We start from the raw sequence: 18,191 nt of genomic DNA, 5'->3' as shown, positions 1-18,191 counted from the left end.
ACAGACAAGAAGAGCAACTGCTTTCCATCCACAAGAAACGGTCCTGGACTGGGTAACCCCACTCAAAGCCACAGGTCTTGCTGCACCTCAGGCTTGAAATTCCCCCCCTTGGAGCATGGCACCACAAGTCCTGGCTGCGGACCTCTGCCACAGGCATCCCAAAGAAATGTTTGGGGTTGTTGTTTTGTCCTGTGCATGAGGTTTCCCCACCTCTTTCTGCTTGCATTTCAGCACGCTTTCAGCACTGAACCCCACACAAGACTGTCCCTGCACAAAATATGTTGCATAAAAGATGTCAGCTGTCCCTTTGGCCATTCTTTTGCTTCCCTTTTTGCTTTTTTAGAGTAAGCACGCCATCTCACAGTGTCCTCAGGAGGAGGCATCCATCCATGTTTCCTCTGGGACACATAAAACAAGGTATCTTGTTCGCACTCACACAGTGATGCAGTAGCAGGGTTGCAACAGACTGTGGTTTCCCCGTGCTCTGCTCTACGGTCTTAATAATTAAGATAAACCTTTTAGCTTGTTTCTTTCCATCCTAATGCTTTTCCATCCAGCCTGACTGAAAACAGCATTATAACAGGACTGCTGCCTGGCAGGAAATTCCAAGTTCAGGACTTGATTTATCCCAACTTGGAAAGAAAAGCAACAACTTTTCCTAACTACTGCTACTTCTAAGATGTTTGGAATAAGTTTTGTTTTATCTGTACCTTTCTTGTAATTTCTAATATCATGCAATACTAAATTTAAACTGATACGGACTGAAACTGTTCTGTTATCAGAACAAAATGTGTTATAATCTTCTATCATGAGCATCAAGGAAAAAGATCAGTCTTTCTCTGTGGATCATTTCCATCTTGTATCACAAGAGTTTCCTGAGAAAATGAACCAATTGTTTCCCCTTTACAAATTAGGGTTGAGCACGGAGCTCAAGAGCTAAAGGGGAGCTTTCCTCTGGGCCGAAGCTGGCACTCACAGGACGAAGCAGTTGGGAGACCAGGATGTGTGCTGGTCACGCTGAGCCTGCCCATGCCAGCTGTGTCACTAAACATGCCTGTCCTTGCCGTAATGTGAGCTTTGTTCAGGAAAGAACTTTTTTTTTTTTTTTTTTTTTAAATAGTGATAGCCAGAAAACTTGTCTGAAGAAGAAGGTTACAGCATGTTCCCCATGCAGAGCAGAGAGGAGCTGTGAATCTTCTCCCAGCCTTCCTCATGCCGGGTCACTCTCCTCTCACTCCACTGCCCTTTTCGCAGGCAGAAAAGTCTTTTCACAGGAAGAGCTATCTATAATTGAAGCAATAGCAGAAACATCTGATTTTCCACCAGCCAACACCTCCTGCTGCAGCTAGCACCAGCCTAAAGTGAGTGCATAACACTTTAGTAGCATGTTACATTTGTTTTATGCTGGTGCCAGCTGCTGCAGAAAGTAGTGGAAAGTGAGTTGAAGTTAGCACAAGAGCTCTTGGAAAGCTATTGACCAAAATTGAGGCTGTGTCTCGTACATATTGTGAACCAAGGCATGAGTAGAGGTGTACAAGCTTTCTCAATGTATGCCCATAATTTGTACACCAAGGTGCTACAAATTAGTTCTATTCAGATTCCAAATTGAAGCTTTCTCTGCTCACCAAATCCGTTGAGGGGAAATGTTTAAATCTAAAGGAAGTCCACAGGGAAAATGAACTTTTCCAAGGAAACTGCAGGGAAGCAGGAGAACAAAGCGACTGGAAAGGGAGCTGTAAAGTGTTCCTGCAATGCAGTTTAAGTACAAAACTCCTCTGGGATGGAAAAGCACTTTCCTTTATGAATGGGAATAGCAGTGGCCACAGCACTCAGCACCCCTGTGGGATGTGCAGGTAGGGGCTCGCAGGCAGGAGCAGCCCAGGTGAGCAGGGCCCCAGGCTGTCTTGGGCTGTGCTGGGCTGTGCTGGGACCCAGCAAGACTTGGCTGGGTGGGCAGTGGGTGCCCACACCAGGGGCTGGCTGGTCTAGATCACATAGGCGATGTGTGATCCTGAGCTCCTAGTTCGTGGAAACTTCACCTTACTCTTTTATTTCTTTAGAGTTTCTGGCCCTCATTTGTAAAGTAAAAGGCTGTAGGAGGTGGCCTGATGCTAGGCTCAGAAATCCTAGCAAGCACAAAGAGAACAGACACGGTGTGGTCACACGTCTGTCTGGTTGTGATTTTCTAAAGCCAGCAGCTGGCCATGTTGGTTTTGCAGGTATCAGTGATGCATTCTGTTTTGTTTCTTTTACTGAATAAAAGCAAATCCCACTGCTGCCTCCCCTGGGACCGCCAGCAGAAGTGTATTGCAAAGCCTAAGTGACCCACAGCTCAAGCTGGACCCAGACCTTCATCTCTTCCCTTCATCATCAACACACGATCCCTCCAGCAATGTCTGCCCAGTTCTGCAGAGAAACCTGAACCAACAAGCCAGTGATTCCCAGAGACTCAGTCATAGAAACACCGGCTGCAAGGGGGTTCTGGAGATCACCTAGTCCAATCCAACCTCCCCTCACCTTGCAAGCCATCCATGCCTTGTGACCACCAGGCAAAACAAGGGGCACTCCTGATGCCAGGGGATTCCTCTTTTCCCAGTCTCAGGCGAGTGCTGGTTAGCAGTGTGCTCTTGCTTTTTCTTCCATTACAAGCCCTGTGCCCCTTCCCCAGATGGCCACAAGGATATTTTTACCTCCAGAAAGGACAGCCTGGTGTGTGCTGGACCAGGCAGCAGATCTACTGCTTCCCTCTCCCCAGATCCCACCGGCACCCTGGGCAGGCAGCTGTCTCCTGGCGGCAGCACTCAGATCTACAGCTGTAGTTCTCCCGCTGGCATCTTCGCCCCGGTAGAAAGAAGCAAAGATCATCAAACTTTCTTTTCTTTATTTCCTGGCCAGCCCTGTAGGACATCTCCCAAGGAAGCTGGTGCTTTAAACACGCTCTAAAAGAAACCATGCTGGCAGCAGGCCGGGCAGTCGGGCTCTGCTGCCCTGATCTGCGGGCTCCCTCCAGCCCTGCTACCCCCTACAGCAGTGACAAGGGCAGGGAGGTGGTGAGGCATTGCGGGGACTGAGGAGCTGTTTGCTTTGCTATATCTATATTGCAGTGGAAGCACGGGGGTCAGGAGAAGGCTGCTTATCACACCAAGGTGTCCTGATTAAGTCAAGCGCTGATGATGACACCTTAAAGGGGCTGATGAGGGATAAATCATTGCCCGGCGCTGGAAGCTCTGGGGAAAAATAACCCCAAAATGCCCTGGTTAGGGGTCAGCACCAGTCGGGCACATGCACATCCCTCCCACCCTGCAGCCCCCAGAAAAGCGGAGCATTCCCTTTTCTACCCGGGGATGTCAGCCCGTGTCGGCATGGCAACGCGGGATGCTGCGGCGGGGATGGCCGGGCAGGAGTTCGCAATTGGCAGAACTGGGAAGTGTTTAGGAGATTAAAAAAAAAAAAACAGCCGCACACACTCTCCCTCTCTCACTCACTCACTCCACCTTGTGCTGCCAAGTTGAATAACGATGTTATTGTGGTGGGAGAAAAACAGCATAATCTGTGCCCAAGCTGTCGGGGAGAGGGGAGAGAGAGGGTTTAACCACTTTCTTCTTGATATCCCCCCACTTTACACCAGCACTTTGTGTGCTGCTCTTTCCCGAACCACGACAGCATAAAGCAAGAAGTGACAAGAGGAAAAGTCATCTGTGACAGTGAAAAATGCACAACTGTCAGGACACAGCTGCCTCTGGAGAGTTTTGCTTCAACGTGGCAGCTGTGCCAGGGTCCTGAGTGCCCTAACCAGCCCCATCTGGGACACCCACCACCCATTCACACCCACCCATGGCCATGGCTCCATTTAAGCTCAGGCTCCTGCACCTCCTCCTTCTTTTGGACCATGCTGTAGCTGCTTTTAGATCTATCTTTCAGAGGACCTTCAGGTGTGCTTTGTAACCTTGTCTCTGGCTGGATGTCCTGGACCTGAGTTACTGCTTTCTGTGGGACCCTGCTCTGCTCACCCTGTTCAGGTATGGTGGGGCTGCACCCTGGCTGGTAAGGGTTCTGCTTGTGCTGTGGTCACTTTTGGTTTCTGACTTGCCCCTTTTCATGAAGCATTTCTGCTCTTGCTGCTTGCTTGGTGGGAGCAGCCCTCTGAGGACCCTTCTGTAGTTCCTATCCCCAAAGAAAGGCAGGTACCTGGTGTCCTCCTGGGAAGGAGACATTAGTTGAGTCCCCTTCACTGCATTTTTTTTCTTGCATTACTTCATAGTTGAACAGAGCCTTCAGTAGGGTTGGGCAGAGCAGGGGCCTGCTCCTAAGCAAACCTTAAGGTAATATATGAAGATCTTTTCCTCAAAAATAGAAGCTAGAAGAAAAGTGAGTGTCCTGAGGTCACTTAGGAAGTCTGTGTTACAGAAGATCAGTGGTCATCTGATAAGATGCAGCTGGAACTTAAGGTAGGGTTTTAGGCCATAAAATTCTTGCAGTCTGTTATGATGGGGCGTTATTTTGAATGTGTGGTTGGGTAGTCATAGCCCCTTTTCACAAATGTGGGAAGCCCTGAGGACTGGTCTGTGTGAAGCACAAAGCATGGGTCTTGCATCTCCTGGGCAGCTTTGTTTGCCACTTCTGCACATGCTTGATAGTTTTGTGAGGCCACTTGGTGTCTGGGTGTTGTCTCTCCTGTGGACAGACAGGATCGCAGCATGGCTGTGGGGTGGGGAGCATCTCAGTGTCAGCAGGCAGAGATGTTGTCTCTGACCAGGGACTGAGCTTTTGAATCCCTTTCTTAGCACCCTGCTGGCACAGGCCCCTTCCCCCTGCATCCTGCAGACAGGCTGAGCACACCCCTCAGTGGCTTTCCTTGAGGACAGGTCCCTTGGATTTGTGTGAGTGCCCAGCCCTAACATGGAGCATCCTGCCTGGCAGGGGAGGGAATCCTGCTCCTCTGCATGGGAGGAGGGAGGCTGCTGTTTTTCTATACCTCCACCATGTATGCAGGGAAAAAAATCCACTCCAGCAGCTTGTCACTGAGCCAGGACCAATAGCAGGTGGCAGAGGGAATCCCCTTGCAGGGGAAAGCACGGCTGAGCCTAGCCTGCTCCTGACGGGGAACCTCTACAGAGCCCCTGTGAGTAGCATCCTACCCACCCCTCCTCTCTGGAGGAGCCTTTTGATCTTCCACTCTTCTGTTCTTTTCCATCTCCCCCAGCACAGCCACCTCCCTCTCCTGCATTTCTTCTGCCTCACTCCACACTGCTCTGCAGCTTTCTCTGCTCAAAATAATTTCTGCTCAGGGAATTCCTCTCCCTCCCTCTCCGCTCTCCTGCAGTATTTCTCCCTGGCCTTTGCCCTGGGATATGTAGCTGCGCATTAGCACAAACATCATCTCTCACTGGTGATCTGGAGCAGACAAGATGACTTTAAAGCCCAGTGAAAAATCCCTCTTGCAAAAACAGGACATAGGAGAGGAAGGCTTTGCTCTCCAGGTGGGATGTTTGCTAAGGAATTATTCTAAGCATTGTTCATCTGTGTTCACCTGGGGCAATCCCAGTCTGAGCAGGACCAAATGTGATCCTGGGAGCAGCAGCCCTGGCCACTGCTGCTAGCATCCATCTCCTCTCCAGTCACAGGGAGGTGCAAGCCCCCAGCAGCATGCCCACCTGTGGTAGGGTAGGGAGCCCCTGGATCCACCCCACAGACTGCAGTAAATCTGCAGTCCATCACCTGCTGACCACAATTGGAGATCTTACTTGATTGTAATGTTGTGCTATGTTTTTTTTGTGTGAGGTGTCAGGCTGTATTTGGTTTCTTTGTGGTGGGTCTGTGGAGTATGGAGGAGGAGACCTGGCCCTGGATGAGGGACCCCATGTCAGTAGTGCAAATAGATACCCTCAGAGGCAGGTGTCTGCACTGCAGAGCCTGATTTTAGCCTTTGCTCTAGCTAGGTGCTGGTTCTTGCTTCTGCTTTTTATTTTAGACTTCTTCCTTCTGCAGTGAATTAAGTTTTGTGGTTCCTCTGCAAAGTGTTGATGGGATCTGAGCTATTATTGCCCTATAGCAAATGTATTATGTCTGAGCTAGACCCAAACTTTGACCGAGCCCTAAAGGCAGAATTGCTATAGTGTTGTGTATGCGCAGCAGCTGCTGATCAGAAATTTGAGGTGAGAGAAGGAAGCTGTATGTATAGCCTTTCTTTTAAAATACTCCAGCAGTCTAACCTAAGTATCTGATGGGGTTAGGGAAGCTATTTTTAGCAAAATGCTTCAGGTGAGTTCAAACCTTCCCCTTTGTGTCTTCAAAGCACTACTTTCAGCCTGGAGAAACAAGGCTAATACGCATCTTGCTTTTCAGTTCTCCTGGCAGCGAGTCTGCTGTCTGAGATGCTGCTGAAAATTTGAGCACGGTGTTCTAGCTACAGGCTGTGTTGCTTTGTGTCACGATGCTAGGTACTAAAATGAAGAGGAAATTATCATGGATATAAGAAAGCTGGCAAACCCTGCATGTGACCTTTCCTTGAAAACAGGCTGGGATGTGCTAGCAGCTGTTCCTTGGGGTTTCTATGGAGAGTGACCTGGATTAGTTTGACATATTGCAGAGCAAGGGGATACTGAAGCTGTAGCTGCTGTGGAGGTGTGGGCTGTGGCAGGGGAGCAAGGAGGGCAGTAGCCTTTCCTTGTGGTGTGCCCCCACTCACCCTAGGAAAAAACATGGGGCTGAGGGTGCCATCCACCAAGCTGGTGCTCCTGGCTGATGAGGGAAGCTGGGTTTGTAGAGGGCCATGATCTTAAAAATGCAGTGGGTAACTGAGAATTGAGTTATATCTAAAAGATACTTCCCCCAGGTGACTGGCAGAGCCAGCTCCCTAGGGAGAGCAGTCCTGTCTAACCCAGTTTTATACCATGCATTTAAGGCAATGAATCTCCTTGCTTTCCCAAAGATCCTCACTTAAAACAAGCTCTCTTGGCACATCCCTGGGTCAGATGTAATGTATCTCTACAAAAAGTCTTGCTGACATGCCTTTATTGGGCTGCTCTTAAGCCTAGCACAGATAAGAGCTGTTATGCAGTTTGCATTCAGTTAGTAAATATTAATGCTGACTTTTAAGGTAAGTGTCTTCCTATGTTGTTGGTAGTTAGTCTGGTAAAAGGAATTGCTTAGCAGCTCAACTCTTGTTAAGGGTGCAAGGCCTGAGCTCCTGGAGTTTGAGGCCAGAGGTGATTAGGTGAGTTCTATTCACTGGGTCCTTAAATTTCAGATTAACACTCATCAGCTGAGCCCAATAACTTCAGGTGGATGAAGGTAGAGTATGTTTGGCAAGGACAGTTGTTAGAAGGACAGTTTTGATTTGCAGACCTCTTGTAAACACAAACTCTCATGCAATCAGATAAATAAGGAATGCAGTTGCAGTGAATGTAACACTTAATTATCCTTGCTATTAAAAATGCTGGCTTTGATTTTTTTTCCTTGTCTAATTCAAACTGTGAAGGCTAGTTTTTATGGTAGAAATGAGGCAAGCATTGTTTCTCCATGGGGAACTAGAGGGACAAACTAACCCAGTTTACTGCTAAATTTAGAGGGCTTTGTATTTGAAATTTAGCTTTAAATAATGGTGAGTACCTGTGGTCTAGCACAGGTGCAAGGTGTGGGAGCAGCTTAGCTGGGAGAGCAGGTCTCTAACTCACATAGTGTTTATTTGGCACTTAAGCTCTCCTCACTGGTAGCTGATAAGGATGTCCTGTGTTGGACTTGAAGTCCAAGGGATTACAAATGATCCTGTGGGAGACCTAGGGTGAATGCCAAGTAGTCTGTGCTGTCAGAGTGATGGGATATTACAAATGCAGCTTATCCTCACTCTGACTGTCTGGGGCATGGTGGGTCAGGTAAGCATAAAGGGGCTGAGGAAATCTGTAGCTAAAGCTCTAACCAGAAGGCAGGTGCTAACTGTCAAGGCTGCCACAGAAGCAGGCCCTGACCTATAGCAATCCTGGGGCCTCTTTGCAGTGTCCTTGCCCTACCTGGGCTTGTTCTGTGCAGCCAGAGCCTCTCAGGGGCTATGAAGTAAGGCTGCAGGAAACTGTCCTGTCTGTTAGCAGGGCAGCTCTGCCTGCTGGGGTGCAGCAAAGCTCCCTGGGCCATTGGGCTCTGCTAAAGCTTTTCTGAACCAAGCACTGGGCTTGCTCTATGAACGCTAGGGCATCTCTTCTGTATGTTATTAATAAATGTATGTTCACTCAAGGCTTGTCTGCTGCTGTGTTGCCTCTGCTTGAATGCAGTGGTCATATTTGTGAGGCAATGTACTTCCCTTCATGTCTTGTGCTGGCTTTTGGGTCTGAAAGGTCACCTAAAATGAAGCTTCTACTCATCTTGTACTGTCTGTTCTGTTTAAGGGAAAGTTGGGGTGTTGTATGCCTGATGTCTTCCTTTGAGTCATTAATTTGAATCTTCAATCTTTCTGGACAGTTCAAGCCAAAGTCATGAAACTGAAAGCACTGGTGGTTGCACTAGTTAGGTGTGTTCTGACCTAATTATGCTTTGTCAGTGGTGCAAATTGGGCAAAAAAGCCTCTAGTTCAACAGCTGGGTGTTTTTATCCTAAGATAAGGTTCCTGGCTCAGCAGGGTCATAGGAGACCCATTCCCCAAGCACTGTTTCCCTGCAGCAGGGTTGTGCTGTGTGTGGCTGAGGGACAAAGGCCTTGGCAGTTGCCTGGAGGAGGTACAGGCTCAATCAACTTGAAGAATAGGGGGTTTATCTCACTAGAGAATCAAAACAAAACCCACTTTTGCTGTATATTACCAGTGTGCCTAGATCAAATATCTTGTTTATGGTAGGGCACTAAGAGGGAAAAACTTGGGTATTGATGGAATTTGTGGTTTCTGCTCTTAAGGGCCTTGCATGTTCATGGTGTGCCTCTGGGAGATGAGGGCAGGAGTTCATGTAGCACTTTGGCGATGTGGAAGTGATTTTTGTGGAACTGGAGAGCAATGTAGACTAAGACTGGGAAATGGGGTCAGAAAAGGCTTTCCTTTAACAGACCAGCTTCTGCTTTCTTCCCTCCCTCCTACTCAACTGAGCACAGTAACAAAGACCAAAATCTGTCTCTCTTCAGCTAAAGAATTTGATTTGCTGTTCAACAGGACACTGAGGTGAACACAGACCTACAATTCTTTCCCTAAATTCCTGACCCTTGTCTGAAGGGGTTTTCATGGCAAGTTCAGTGCAAGGCTGCCAGGGCTGCTTGCTTAGCCCTTCTTTGCAATCCACCTGCCTCTGCAGGAACTGCTGTTACCCAGACCAATCAAATTGTAGTGAACAAAAAAGCTGGGCTTGTCTGAGATGTTGTGACATTTTCCATGGAAATATATATAATGAAGGCAATTTATGCACCTCTATCATACCTGGTAATGTATATACACATTTAACACAGGAGAAATTGCCAGCTCTGTGGGGACTGAGGGCTATGTTTGGCAAAGTAACCACTCTGCCATCAAATGAAGAGATCAGCTCTGCTTGCTGGAGCCAGCTATCCTCTGTTATATTTAACCCAGCAGTTTTCACACTGAGAGTAAGTACACTCTTTATATCTCATTTCTGTGCTGGGTGCCTTGTGTCACTGCAGCTGTGACAGAGGTGATACATTCTCCATTAACACCTTCACAGGCTGCTTAGCACATCTGATGCTCCTGGAGAGTGGGGGAGAGGGAGATAACAAAGCAGCTGTGGAACTTGGAGCCTCTGGTCCTGACTTACAACCAAGCTCTCTTCCCTTCCCTGGCTGGCTTTCTGACCTCCTTTCAGCACTGCAGGTAACGTAACAGCAAAAAGTTGAGTTCACTCTTGGACTTGAAGAGACTAAGAAACTGGGGAGGAAGAAGTGAGACATCCCTGGGTAAGAAATCTGGCAGCACTCTGAGGAAGTGCTGTCCTGCCCCTTGGTTTCAGCCAAGCAGTTGACCATCTCTCAACCCACCTAGTTCACTTTGGGAGTGACCTTGTGTAAACCAAGAGCAAAGAAGCAAGCTGAGCAGCAAGCTCTTGCTTATGCAGTTGCTTCCATCTCCTGCACTAAGTGCTGCTCAGCTGACATGGTGCCCTGTGCATGGCAGGGCTGGAGACAGTGCTGCTCCTCTGGGGAGTGTCTGGCTCTGCTCAGGGGCTACTTTCCTGAGAGCAGAAAGGCAAGAGGGGTGTGATGCCTTGGCTTGGAGGAGGGTTTTTTCCAGGCCCAGAGCAGGAAAAGGCAAGAAGTGAAGACAGGGAGATGCTGAATCCACCTTGCAACCCTAGAGGTGTGCTATCCCCTCAGGTATGCTGCTGTAGCAGCATAGGTAAAGGGGATCTCAAATATACTAGTTATTTCTCTGTGCACTGGGGGAAGATGTAGTGTCTCATGTCTTCATTTGACATTAGTCAACACCCCCTTCTCATGGAGAGAGCAGAAGTGGAAGCTGACAGGGAATTATGAGCAGACCTGGGGTGTGGAGAGGCCCAAGACTTCCACATGCCTCCTGTCTGTCTCAGTCCTGTGGGATATCTGGAATGAGCAGCTTGGTTTACAGGTGTGTATGGTGAGATCAGTCCTTTATAGGAGCAAGCTTGTAGCATCAGTCCCCTAAAAAAGGGGAGGAAGACAGGCATTCTCTTATAGCAACATGTTTAATATATTAGGAAGTCTGACAGCCAAAAGCATAGACTTTGCATGCTTTCCACACTCTAAGCTACATTAGAGTGGCAGTGGCTTTGAGCAGAGTCTTTTAGAGCTTGTTGGAGTGGGGCAAAAGGAGTGAGTAGGGAATAAACATGCCATCTATACAGTGATGGCAATGTGTGCATACTGAGGTCTGGGAAGGGGTGTGAATGCAGATGTGGAGGAGGCAAAGTAGCAAGGTCTAGAAGCCCTGGTAAATGGGGTGCTGCCCAGATGCATGTTGCAAACAACAGCACGTGTCCTGGCTGACAAGGAATTGCTATCTGAGAAATGGGATTTGGGGCATGGGGTGGAAATAGGGGGATGGGAAGGAGGGAATGCTGGTAGTTTCATTTCAGGTTAATGAAAATATGATTAACAGTTGTAATTAACTGAAATGGCCAGTTCTCTGCCCCCTCCTGATGATTTATGAGGTGCAGAGGCTGCCTGTGTCTGTGGTTTCTGCTTATGGCAGCACTTTACAGCATCTCAAACTTTCTGCCTTAAATCCCCTTCAGGCATAAGTTACTGTGGCTCTAGCTGCTGAGGTGTGTGTGGAGCTCCCCTGCATCCCTGGGCTTATTGTCCCTGCTCTCAGCCTTGTTGGGAGGCTTGACAGCAGGGATAGAGGCTCTGCAAGTGCTGAGGGAAGAACTGAGATGGGATATCAATCTGACAGCTGCTCAACAGCAAGGCTGAGAGAAATGCAGCCTTGGCCTTGGATCACTGGGGGCTGAGCTGATGTGACATCTGAGTGAGGTGGTATTTCCCAGCCACAAGGAGGTACCTTTCAATCTCGTATGCCCTGGAACTGTGAAAATTGACAAGCCTCAGATCAGAAGAGCTTGGGGTGTGCTCATGGGCTGGAGCTGATGTCTCAGGCTCCCTTTGTGGGCTGGTCTGGCTGAGTGTAAGCAGCTGCCTCCTCAGCAGATCTTATAGGCCCTCTGCTTCATTTTCCCAGTGCTAAGGTTGTACTGCGTGATGGGGAGGATGTGTGACCCAGCACATGTAAGTATCACCTCACCAGACACCAAGTGCTGAACTGATGCTGCTGCTTCTGCTCAATTACACTGCCTCTCCTTTCAGTGGCACACTTCTTACCACTGCAAAGTGCCAAGAGATCCTAACTGTCCCTGTGCCATGTCCAGGCAATGGCTAACAGACAGTATGGAACAAGAATAAAAAAACCAAGGAGCTGGACTTACCAATTCAATCATCTAGGTGGTCTTGTACAAATGTGAGATCCTTACTTAGGGGAAAAGGAAACAGAAAAGCACTGTATGACCTAATATGAATAGAGCAAACACACAGTGGCAGGGAGACAACTTCCTTTGGCTTATTTCAGTATGAGTATAGCATTCTTCCCTACAATGAAGACAGATGGCACTTCTGGTGCGTGTGCCCAAGGCAGATCAGAAAGTGATCCTCTGTCCCATCTGACTGCTCCAAAGAAAGTAATAGCTAATTGTTAAGGATGTGTTTTTTGGCTGTGGAGAGCAGGTGAGATATATATTGTTTGTCTGATTGCATATGCATGATCTAAAAAAAGTGACTATCCATTTCTCAAAGGATACCTGATGAGCATTAAAAATACAATTGCAAGAATAATCAGGTCAGACTTCAAACAAATGCAGGGAAGCAAATCTATTGAAGAAATAGATGCCCTGTTATGCCATTTTCTGAGTAGTTCTTAAAAGCTGATCTTCCTCTTGGAGATCAAACTAAGGTTCTTCAACTGAGGGATTGAACCCAGTGGTTTTACCTACAAGCTGTGAGTAGTAATTAAAGTCCTAATATGAAAGAAAAGCAAAACCAATGGTCTTATGCAAACTCTGGAGAGGTCCTGGTAATGAGGAGCACAGCAGGAGCAGGCTTTCAGAGAGGCACTCTGTGGCTTATGGTAGGCACAGACAAAGGTTAGGGCCAGAGTGGGATGGGAGAACTGCCCATGTGCTGGGCTGGGGGGGTGATCAGCAGTTCTGCTGGCTTTAGCATTTTTGCTGCTGGGTTGATTTACAGGCTGGGGTCTGCCCTGTCTGGGTTAGTGCAGCTTGTAAGTTAAACACTGACTGTCCCTGAAAAATGCTAACAAGCTACCAGTTAGCTGATCAAGATCAGCTTTAAAAAAGTCTGGATACAAAAATAGCATCTTATGGTTATTTTACCTATAGAGGGATGGTTGCATGCATCACTGGCGTGTAAATGTTTGAATAAGCTTCACTTTAAAATGGAAGTTAATCCAGGAAAGCAGAGGTCTCCCACAGACATTTCCAGTTACCAGAAACGCACTGTCTGACCTGAATGGCTGTGGCACATGTCTGCAGGTGATGCTATTATTGTTCTACAGTTTTTCTTTGCTTTGGAGCAAGTGACTGTTGCCAAGATATTCTGGGAAGCATGTATAAAGAGCTGCCAGAGGAACTATGTAAAAAAAGAGGGGTGTGTGTGGGGAGGTATTCTTAGAGAAAAGCTGGACTGTCCATTTAACTGGAGAACCAGGGCTTTGCAGGATTCTGGAGAGCAAGCGGTTCTCAGACAAGCCTCATTCCTGTTAGGCAATGATTTCCAGGGAACAACCTGTCTGCTTGCTCTTTGGTCACTTCACTGCAGGAATGCATAAATAAAAATAAAACGAGCTGTGCCTTTGTACACCCAGATCACTGCTGCTTTTGCTCTACAGTGCTCCTCTGGTATCCTGCTATCACCAGGGGAGTTGTCGAGGTTTCTGTTAAACAAGTGCCTTGCTCTGAGCACTGGATGGGTGTTTTGTGGCCTGGCTGATGTGTGGTTCTCTGAGCTCCGCCACTTGCGGGGCGGATAGGGGGGACGAAGGTCTTCCTGCTGGATGCTGCCTCGGGAGTCTGTTCTGGTGTGGGGCAGGATGTTCCCGCCTGCCTACGCGGGCTCGCCGCGCTCCTTCTGAAAGTGTCCGGTGGACGTCGCCTTTCCCCGGCCCTGCCGCAGCCGCGCACTTCCCCGCCGTGGCTGGCAGGGGGCAGCAGAAGCCGCGGAACGGCGGCGGAGCCCGAAGGGGCCGGGCCGGGGCGGGCAGGACCGCGCCCCCTGCGCTCTGCCCCGCAGCAGCAGCACCGCCCGCCCGGCCCGGCTGTGGGGGCGCTTTGTTGGGCGGGGGCGGACAGAGGGTTGCTGGCAGGGCCTGCTGCGGAGGGCCCGGCTGTTTGCCGATCTCCTCCGCTGTTCTCATCCTTTGTCCCTACGGGCTTCTTCCACGTGCAGGCCTGCGGGCGGGTGCTGTTGATACCAGTGATGCCCCTTGCCCCGATCTCTGTGCTTGTTTAGACGGTTGGTGCTGTCTGCAGGGGGTCTTCTGCTGGTGCAGAAAGGGGCAGAGTGTGGCCTGGAGTAAATGCTGTCCTGTCCCACGTTAGGAACTGGCTTCATAGTGGTGTCCTTCCCCAGCGGGGCAGTGGCCTGGCTGGCTCATTGAGGCTGTTACTGCAGTGGCTTCTGATACAGCTGTAATTTAGGGGGCTTTCCTTGCACGACAAGCAACTTCCCCTTTCCAGCCTTGTGTTGGGACAGAGGGGAAGAGGCTGTTTTTCTGCTAAACAAACTTGCTAAACCCTGTCAGCCTGTGCTGTGATATCCAGGAGAAGGTCTGCTGCTCCCTTGCAGGTGACAGTGTGGCTTTCTGGTCATGGGCTACTCTGGGACCAGGGCATAGTCCTGTCTCTAAGAATAGGGGTGAAGGGCTGTGGGTAGAGCCTAAGTGAAGGAAGGAAGAGAGCAGAAGGCAGGTAAACGGGGAAAACCCAGTGCTGTGGTGAAGAGAAACATGGAGCAGCCCCCCTGAGCTCCCCTTGGTGTGCTGCTCCCTCCCCACAAGCCATCAGGGGCCCTGGGACACTGCTTCTTAGCTGAGGGTGGTACAAAGAGGTTGGCCTGTTCTTGGCTCTGAACAGAGCTTTTCCTCTCCAGAGTAGTTGACTCCAGCCTTGCATGGATTTCCATTTGAGTCAGACACTACTTAAAAGCCCCAGAGGGAGCTTGCACAGCGTCTGTATCTGCAGTTTCCAGAGAGCATCTTGCCAAGTATCTCAGTGCCTCAATAGCTGAGGGAATCCCTTAGTAGCCTTCTTGTGGATGCCTCTCTCTAGGTCTCCTGAAACAAGGCAGTCTGGTGCCAGTCACTTCCAAAGGATGGCAGTCCTGCTTGGAAAAAGGCCATGATCAGCACACCCCAAAGCCACTCCAGTTGTCTGTCCTTCCGTTTTTGTTTTAGGAAGGCTGTTCTCATATAGGCTATACTCTCATGATATCTTAGTAGCTTTTATCGATGTTTAATCCCCCTGTGAAACACCTTGGGCAGTTGTTGTTGCTCTTTAGCCCTGTCCTCCTGGCCAGGACCAGGGCTGGAGCTGTTCTTTGCAGTGTAGCCATCAGTGTGTAGCACTGCCTGGTTCCTGGGGCTCTGAGTTTTCTGTGAGGTGGTGAAGACAGATTTACTGTCTCTGTATATCACAGGGCTTCATTTTCCAAGGTTTTACAGCTTTAATTGATATTGGCCCAGGTTAAAAATATTTTTAGCAGCAAGTACTAAACCCTCTTCTTTAAGAGAACGCCTTAACAAAAGAGTTGAAGCTGTTTTAAATGAGTGGCTTCTTAATGAGAAATAGGTTGCTTTCTTTGAATTTTCTCATCTGTTTTCACCTGACAAAACTTTTTTATTCTGATTTACTTATTTATTTATTCTCATTGGCAGTCTGATCAAGCCTTTCAACTTTCTTGGTGATGGGAAACACCACATCACTTTTGGTAAAGTGAGAGTGGGGAAAGGGACTAAGGCAGTAGCTGCTCAGAAAATATTCTGACTTCTTTGTGGCTCAGGTGGAGACAGAATGATGAAAAGGAAGAAAATTGTTTCCTCTGAAAAATGTTTTACTGCTGTTATAGCTGGGAGACAGCTTAAACTAGAAATGTAAGACCTTAAACAACAAAAAAAAAATTCTTTTTTTTGGAAGCTTTCATTTTATATTTCTAAAGTCACTGAGGTGTCAGTTTTTCAAAAGGGTAGAAGATCCCACAGAATCTAGTGTAGTGTGAAGAAGCTGCCAGCAACACATCCTTTTAACTCTGGTTCTTGGTAGCAGGGCAGTGTTGAAGCCCATTGCAGCTGATGTGCAGTGAGGTCTGTTTGGCTCCTGGCAGTGACTCCTCAGCTACGTTGCTCCTTTGCAGAGCATATCACCCTCCCAGCCCTTTCTCAATGCCCTTCCAAGGGATTAGGACCACCATTGTGTGCAAATTTGTTGTTAGACAGCTGTAGGTTGTGCTGCAGTTTTATAAACGTGAATGAGGAGGAGGCTATCAGCTTCCATGGAATGAACTTTATTTAGAAGACACACCACTAGAAGAGGAAGTGGAATCATGGGCAAGATCCTCTGAATCTAGGAAATAATCTTTCTGGCCCAACTTTTCCTTTTTCTTAACTTCATTTTTAACCTTTTTTTTCTGTACTTTGCATGCTGATGTTACTGAGAAGTTCAGGGTGCGAATCCTAATCTTTGGGAGTTGAAACCACCTTCTTTTTACCTTACCCCTCACCCCATAGCATGCATATATAACAAAATAGCCCAATTACCTGACCTCCCCGTAGGTCTTCTCTGAAGCACCTCTGCCTCACTGAGTACACAGGATTCCCAGTACGTGTGTTCAATGTGGTTAAGTCTCTTCTTTCACCTGTCATAAGATCTGCTTCTTTGCCTATTCAGGTGCTGTGCAGTAGTACTCATCCCTGTTGCATCATACATGGTACTGAACTTAATTTCACACTGCTACTACTAGAAGTCAGGTTATTTTTTTTACATTTGAAAACTGACATGCAGAACTTAGAGCAAAAAAAGTGAATGCTTTTGGCTGTCAAACAGAAGATATGTTGGGCCATGACTTTGGAATACTTAAGGTTCTCTGCAGTGAAGCTTCTCCTGACTTACGGTAGTGACTGCCCAGCACATCTGTAAGGCAGACCCAGGAGATCTTGTGCCTCTGGGAACCAAAGAGCACAGTAACTGTATTTGAGTGGCTCCCCTGGTACTCTACAATGGGCAACGGCAGAACCTGTTCCTGTAATGTCCCTTCACTAGATGAGCATCTACTATATTTTCTGCAGCTTTGTGGCTATCTGCTATTTATACCTCATTATCTGCATCAAATAACAGTTCCATGTAAACAGGACCTGCTGTACTTCATTGTGCTAATTCAGTCTGGGATAGATGCATCTGGCTGAAAGAGCTGGAGGTCCGGTAGTGAAGTAAATAGGATTACATAAGAGCAGCAAATTATGGACAGTTTAATTATGTCTGTATGAGGGCAGCAGGGCTGCTCTGAATTCTGGCAATCCTGATTGAGTGCTTGACTCTGCGCCTTTGTGGGTATTGTTTCTGGAGAGACTTCACAGACTGTTGGCGTCAGGCACCAGTGGCCACAGCAGTTCATGGAATCTGATCTCTTCCCTTCATGCTCTGGCTGCTTTTTATAGTCTAGGGTCTTATGTCTTCTTGTCCAGCATTTTTTCCATGTATTCTTGTCACAGTTGTTCCTAGCTCCCCACCCCTGACTTCATGAGTAGAGCTGTTGCCTACTTGACCTCCCTCTTGTTCCCTTTAATCTGGAATTCCTCCTAGGCATGTTCAGGATGTGCTTAAGCCTTTGTTTTTTATAGGGGACTCAGGAATGTTCCTTGGGGAATGAGTGGAGTCCAGTTCTTTGCAGCAACGTGGGAAGTGTTTGTCCTTCACTTTTTCATTTCTACTAATGCAGATGTTGACCAATGCTCCATCAGCAATAAGGATGTGCAAGACAGATATGGACCTTAATACCATGGGATTACTTTTCCTGTGGATAGATGCTTGGGCTGGCTCAGCATCAGAGCTATGGAGCATGCATATGAGCAAGAAGTGGGAGAGGAATGCAAAAGGAGGTAGGAAGGTGGCATTAACTTTCACAGCTTTCTAAAAGGGCAATTTGGTCAAAGTGGGCAACAGTTTCCCATCTTATTTTGGACGGTGCTTCCATCATTCTCTCCTGATTGTAATGAAGCAAAAAAAAAAAAAAGGCAAAAAACCCAACACACAAGTAAACAAACAAAAAAACCACCAACCAACCAAAACAAACAAACAAACAACAACAACAAAAAACACACATCGGGATCCTATATTACTACAGGGGTGTGTGAAAGCTCTTTCTGACAGGGAGCTGCTTAGGCTTTGGGAAGAAGGTGAAGATGAGCAAGGTGCTTCTGGAGGCTATTAGAGTGAAGTCAGGTTGAACCCGCCTCCTCCCCAGCCTCTCCTAAGTGTCTTTTCCTTTGCTGATGGGTTGTTCTACTTTGTCACATGATTTTATTTTTTTTCCTGAAGCCTTTCCTAGTCTGTTATGGGCAACTCCTTTCAGATCCTCATCAGAATTAATGTGCTGCTAATTTCCTCTTCCAGATCAGTAATTATGATATTTCATAAGGCTAGATCTAGTCATGATTTGTGCATTAC

General features: G+C 47.8%; 1 protein-coding gene across 1 annotated transcript in view; it reads left to right on the top strand.

Moving 5' to 3' along the window:
- The first annotated feature begins 3,898 nt into the window (after positions 1-3,898).
- The window catches only part of GABRA3 (gamma-aminobutyric acid type A receptor subunit alpha3), a 90,564-nt gene continuing 76,271 nt past the window's right edge, over positions 3,899-18,191 (top strand). Inside the window, exon 1 of the mRNA XM_040572485.1 lies at positions 3,899-4,019. The gene's annotated coding sequence lies outside the window, so the exon portion shown is untranslated. The remainder of the gene's footprint in view (positions 4,020-18,191) is intronic.

This window comes from Cygnus olor, chromosome 13 (assembly GCF_009769625.2).
Source record: "Cygnus olor isolate bCygOlo1 chromosome 13, bCygOlo1.pri.v2, whole genome shotgun sequence".
In the NCBI taxonomy this organism is placed as follows: domain Eukaryota; kingdom Metazoa; phylum Chordata; class Aves; order Anseriformes; family Anatidae; genus Cygnus; species Cygnus olor.
Note: the sequence above shows the minus strand (reverse complement) of the source record. Positions and strands in the feature narration are given on the sequence as shown.